General features: G+C 43.7%; 1 protein-coding gene across 4 annotated transcripts in view; it reads right to left on the bottom strand.

The window, feature by feature from the left end:
* Positions 1-6,489, bottom strand: part of JAK2 (Janus kinase 2) — a 117,893-nt gene that overhangs the window by 110,695 nt on the left and 709 nt on the right. The window contains exons 1-2 of one of the 4 annotated variants that reach the window (XM_077909306.1): positions 6,146-6,298; positions 5,766-5,845 (exon numbers count right to left, since the gene is read on the bottom strand). The gene's annotated coding sequence lies outside the window, so the exon portion shown is untranslated. Of the gene's footprint in view, positions 1-5,765; positions 5,846-6,145; positions 6,299-6,489 lie in introns of those variants that run through there. The other 3 variants (XM_077909297.1, XM_077909313.1, XM_077909322.1) reach the window with 3 other exon arrangements.

Below are 6,489 nucleotides of genomic sequence, written 5' to 3'. Positions count from 1 at the left end.
CTCATTTTAAAGGGTAAAAGGGCAAGGGCGCCTGGGTGGCTCAGGTCATGGTCCCCAAATCTTGCTCCCTTCTCAGCGGGGAGTCTGCTTCTGCCTCTCCCTCTGCCCCTCCCTTGCTCATGCACTCACACTCTCTCTCTCAAACAAAATATTTACAAGATAAATAAGTAAATAAAGGGGAAAAGGAGTGTAAGCACAGGTAGAGGATAGGAAGGGTGTTACTGATGGTGGACTGTGTTATTTAGAAAAAAACGGAAGTAAGCGCCAAAAGACACTTAGGAAATTTGAAAGTGATTTACTGGAAAACAAGAATCAGAGATGCAGAAAGAGCAAGAGGCTGTTTCTTGCTCTAAACCGTAGTAACTCTTTACTTAAGTTTATTCACATTTTACCATGTGACTCCACGTTTCTAAAGTAAACAAAGTATTTTTGAACAAAGATTTATTCCAATCCCTCATTTTCCAAATAAGAGGGAAAAGAGGCTCAATGATCGCGTGACTTGTTCAAACTCATGTTGACAGCAGTTAGTCCCTGATCCCCTCTGATTTCCAAAAACAGTGCACTTCTTCTCATCACACTGCCTTTCATATTACAAAATATTACCTAGTGGCATTTTATTTTATAATCAGAATGTATTAAAGTCATTTAGTAAGCAACAATGAATACCCTAATCCCAAGGACTGACAGCAGAAAAGCAGGCCAAAATGCGTCCTTGGGAAATGAAAATAAGCATTCAAGCAAAACAGCCCATGGACTATCTCAAGCTAGTCCACCTCTGATAGCTAAACTGTACAGGCTTTAAAAAGAGATAATGCTTCCTTTTGCCCTTCCCAGCTCTCCTAAACACTGTTAACCATGCTACCTTCACTTTCACAAGTTATCTAACCAAGGGTTTCTCTTTCCTTTTAGAAATTAATACCTTATCATTCTATTCAGATTTTACTAGTATGAATGCACACAGAGATCATTTGTCTAACCTCCTAGACCACTGAAGGTCTAGTAAGAACCACTGAATGTCTACTCATTCAAATAATATAAGTGTAAGGCTAATTCCCACAAGGAAGAGCAGTACCTGGATAGTGTGATATAAAAGGAAACAAATGACAGAAACGGTCAAAAATACTTTACCATCTTTATTATACCTAAAATTCTCATCTTTAGTCCCAGTGATAACTTTGGATAGAAGTCCCATTACTTACCCAACTGTCAAACTCAAAGGTCATATATTATACTAGAGGGAATAAAATATTAACAGTAGGTATTTCTGCAGCAGAAAACTAAAAGCAACTTTCATCTTCTAGTTTTCTAGATTTCATGTTAGGAAATTTTTAAGGTCTTTTTTTAGTTCTGACTCTTCTCATTTCTTCACAGTGATCAACAATAATCAACATGTTAATCATTCCCACCCTCTTAATCTACCTACCCATTTGCCTCTCAGACTCACAGCTCCTTCTCTATCTCTTTTGCCAATTGCTCTTCTTTCACCCTGTAATTATGGGCAATTGTCAAGGCTCAATTTCAGGTCCACTGCTCTTTCTGACCACCACAATTCCAGCCTTAAACTTCTCTACCAAGTTCCACTCATCTACTGTCTAGCTACCTATTTTCACTTATCTCACTGTCACGCCAAATTAAACATCAAAAATGTAAGTCCAGCTGTTTGAATCTCTTCAACCAGCTACTAAAGCCTTCATATCTATTTGTCAGTACTGTCATTTAAAAAATTCTAGTTCTTTCTTTGTCACCAACTAGCTGGGTAACTTTGAACACATTTTCAAATCTCTTTAGGCCTCAGATTCCTAATGTACAAAATTCATAGACTCGCCCAGATGTTCTCAAGATGTCCTGGCATTCCAACACTCTTCAATTTCTTATGTCACTGAGGATCAAAACTTCAAAGTCATCTTTGATTACTCCTTTTCCCCTCCCCCCTGACCACATCCTCCTTTCCTATCCAGTATAGAATGAAGTCTTATGCCACAGCTCTCCAGCCCTATTTTCACTAAATCCAAACACTAGGCCTAAATTATTTTCTTAGCTCTATCATTTCTCTAATTCATATTCTACACTGCACTCGTGCCACTTTGTTTTTCCTAAAATACTTCTCTTAGCATGCTTTTTCTCAATCCAAACTTTTAAAGCTTCTCTGTTACTTACGGAGCAATGTACATTCTTCTCATCCTCGCACTTAAAGGCTTCCAAAATCTAACTTCAATCTATATCATCAACCTGATTTCTTACTACCCTGCCATTCAAACCTTCATTTCAAATTGTCTTATGTACTGTTCTCTGAAAATGTCATGCGAATTTTGCTTCTGTTTACCACCTATACACAGTCCTTCCTCTTATGCAAAATAATATCGTGCCTAGTTTTTACTTTACCTCATCTCTGGAGCCTTCCCTGCTCACTTCACCTCTAAGTGGCCTCAAATATCTATAACTTTTATTATTTACCTTATCTTTCTAGTTACATTTTAAGTTCTCAATGAAAGGAACCTATTTTATATTTTTCTGCATCTCTTTGGACATAGCAATGTTCCTTCCACATTTTAAGTATTAATGGATATTTGTTTGGTGACTAAAATTGCTTTTTAATACACAACATTTACAGAATGTTCCCTATGTGCTCAGCACTCTACGTATGTATTCCTCAAAGCACATACGATCAACTTGAAAAGATAAGGTTAACACTAAGGAAATTATCAAACAATCAGAGCAGGATATATAAACAAATTATGTGAGGATCCTCTGTAACTAAAAGAATAAAAACATAGAAAGGAAAAAAGCAATATTTAGTGAGAAACAGTTTCAGAAATTAGGCTGAATTTTAACTAGGAGTATAGTTATAGTAAAAGTAGTAATAATAATAGTGATGACACATAATTATAATAACAAAAGCTAAAACTTAAGGTGTACTTAATATGCCAGGCACTGGTCTTGAAGACTTTTCATGTATTAATTCACTTCATTCTGACTACAAACCTATAGAAAGAGTGCTACAGTCATCCTCATTTTTTCAAATGAGAATGAGGCCCTCCTTCATTACGAAATAGTGAGTGGTAGAGATACAGAATTGGGCTTGACTGAAGAAGGATGGAAAACATAAACGGAAGTTAAAAACTGAAATAAGCATAACCATTATCAGAAAATGTGAAAAACGGCTTGAAAGACCATAGCAGAGAATGTTCATTGCGGGTCCTTAGGCTAAAGACTGAATAAACAGGGCAGGAAATTATGACAATTATCCTGAGAACCAGAAAAAGGAAGTTAAATTTAACAGGTAGAAAGTGGGAATTCACTGAAGATTTGGGGGCAAAGGAATGCCACAATAAGGAGTATTAGTGACATTTCTATTGTGGATGAACAGAAGAAAGAGATGCTAGATTCTGAGAGGCTGATAACAACTTTCAACATTCTAGACTCAGGGAACTAAGTCCTGGAATTCAGGTGGTAAAGTGAGGCAAGGAGAGATGAGAGATAAAAGAAATATAGACAGGACATGTTGAATGGGTTAGTACAAGAGGCACATGAAAGTAGTAGTTTAAAGATGACGCCTAATTTAAAGCCTATATGACCAGGAGAGAAGAAAATTCCAAAGGAGTATAAAAATGATTTTTCATTTGGGGCATGGTGAGTCTAAGGAGAGACACTCAAAAACCCTAGAAGAGCAGGACTGGAAAAACCAGGAAGTGACTAGAATGACAAATAAGCAATAGAATTCACTTCAAAATGAAAGGAATGGGCAGAAGCTATAAAGATATTAAATAGGAGAGGAAATATACTAAGCCACTACCAGCTGGTACTAGCTTTGTATCAATAATTTTACCAATTTTTGTATCAATACTTTTGGTGGGGATAGGAATCAGTGACCAACATTTTAAAAAATGCAGTTTTTCCATTTCAAAAATGTTTTGTATATATCAGAAAAGCCAACCAAAAGCCAAAGCAAAAAGTTCCCAAAGTTTCTCCATTCGGGGAGTTCTTAGTAATAATTTCATAGCACCCCCAAGCCAAAAGAAAAAGGTCAGTAGATGAATTCAAATCACTTAGTATTTTTACAACGTAGTGCTTGCTCAGCCTTGTACAACTTCTTGGAATCAAACTGGACATCACACTCTCCTTTCCTGTATCACATTGATTCTCACACAGTAGTTGCTTTTTATCAGAGGAACTTTTAAAAGACAGCTTTGCAAAATGGGGCATTGTAGAAAGGAAATGTGTCGATTTAATCTTGAAACTGTGAACTACCTCAAACAGTTCAAGCCTGAGGTGACTGCTGCTCTAGGGCACCTCAGCACACAGTTTGGGAAACTGGGAGCAAAGGCGAGGGGCCTAAACAGAGGGAGGGAAAAAATGTTAAAAGGGGAGGAGCGGAAGAAAGCTCTGGCACAATTTAACCACAAGAGGGCAGCACAACTGTCGGTAGAGGCCGCGCAATGATGGGGGGAGGGGGTGTGGGGAGAGAGAAGAGTGGAACCCTTCCATAAAAAGGCTGTTAAGACCCCCTCGACCAGTTCAAGACCTGAAAGTGGTCTTTCTCCTTCTACTAACGAGGAAGAAACACAGGCCCCTGGCTGACCACCTCATGCTGAGTGATTCTGCCCTTCTCTAAATCCCCTTTGCCTGCCTGGCCATGAGAGTAGCCAAGACTTCAACAGTAGCCAAGCAATGTACTACTACTTCCCACGCATAATCTTACTGAGTCGTCACAACCACCTTTTAAGAAAAGTGAGGCTCAAAGACATTTTAAATAATACAACTATTAAGTGTCAGGAACACCATGATTCAAACCCAGATCTGATTCCAGAGCCAATGAACTTCCCTATTCTGCCTCAAAAGCATCCGGCCTTTCAGCAACAGCCAGGTGAAGCAGAGAGAAGAGACCACGTTCCCTTCCCATACCTGAGACACCTGTCTCAGCTTGAAAAACAAGCTTCACATGCTTATGTAGTCAGCAAGAACTGTCGCTTTCCTCTACAAGTAAATACGTGTACTATTAAGGCAGGGGCTGGACACAACCAGCGTGCAGATCTGTTACACTCTAACAGATAACATTGTTGCACATGCAAGCTAGTGATTTTCACATTCGTGAGAAAAGGTGAAAGGGGTGGGGAAAGAGAGGTCAAAGGTTGATTATTCATCTTCAAATCTGCTGGGTGTTGCTTAGAATATTTTCAGGAGCCCAACGAATCAGGCTTGTACAAACCTATTAAGAAACCAAAAGCAACTGTCCTCTCTCTCAGTCTCACTTCTACTTTCCTTCTCCACGGTCTTCCTCTCCCCCCCCCCCCCCCATCTCTGACAATATTCAGCCGCTTCTGTCCTTCCATTCAGACAAAAGGAGTTTCTCCTGATTAACCACCACCGGAAAGCAAACTGGGTAAATTCAACCGACACAGCAAACAGGCAGATAAAACCACCCAGGAAGCACTCGTTGTGGTAGCAGAGGCTCCAGCAAGAACAGCTGGCAGTATCCTCTCAACAGGTATCTGTTATTAGTCGAAAACGTTCCTCTTCGAGAGGTGAACACACTCTGGATACTGGAGGAGGGCGGGTAAACTGGCAAATGCTGCTTCCGCAAAGTCTCGTTACTTGAATCATCAGCGGGGAAAGAGGCAGCGAAGGTCTCTCGAAGGGTCGGAGAGCAACAGGAAACACCCCCCAAATCGCCCCCGCGGACCAACATTCTAAGTCCGGCACTGCCATTTCCAGAGGACCGAGCCGCAAGGAGCCCTCCCTGGCCGCCGCGAACACCGCGCACTCACCTTCGCGGGAAGGGGAGGAAGGGCCGTCTTCTGCAGAAGCGCAACAGTTCACATCTTGTTCCCTCGCCTGACTCTGAAACCTAAAAAAAAAAAAAGGGGGGGGTGCAGCAACAGCGGTTATTACCGCAGAAATCCAGGGGAGAGAGATGCTCTTCCCCAGGCGATTCAGGCGTCTAGAACCTCCTGGAAGAGGTCTAAGCCGCGGGGGGGAAGGCGGATACGAGGCGCACATGGATGCAGACGGCGACAGCGAAGCGCGCCGCCGGCTTCCCCTCCAAGCGGAACTGTCCTCGCCGACCAGTTTACGCCCCCAGCAGCGGCAGGGAGGTGGGCGGACGCGCGCTGCCCCCACCCAGAGGCCACGCAGCCCTCGCACGCACCAGCTGCAGCGATCCGGCGGCGAGCGCGAGCCCCCCGGCCCGCGGGGGCTGCTCCGACCCGGCGCCCGCGGAGCCCCCGGCGTGGGCAGGGGTCCCGGGTCCTCCAGGCCGGGCCGTCCCGGGCCCTCCCGCGCGGGCTCGGCTCCCACTCACATCCCTGGGCGGCGAGCCCTGGGCCTGTCCCCGCGCGGCGGCCGCAGCTCTCCGCCCCGACGCGCGCCGCGAGTCCGGGCCCAGGCGCCGAGCGGCCGAGGCGGCGGCGGCAAGTCCCGAGCGCGCCGGGCGCCGGCCCAGCCTGTCAGGGCGCGGGGAGGCCGCTGGCTGCGGCCGCCGCTGCCCCCTTC

Source organism: Canis aureus, chromosome 1 (genome assembly GCF_053574225.1).
Source record: "Canis aureus isolate CA01 chromosome 1, VMU_Caureus_v.1.0, whole genome shotgun sequence".
Lineage (NCBI taxonomy): Eukaryota > Metazoa > Chordata > Mammalia > Carnivora > Canidae > Canis > Canis aureus.
Note: the sequence above shows the minus strand (reverse complement) of the source record. Positions and strands in the feature narration are given on the sequence as shown.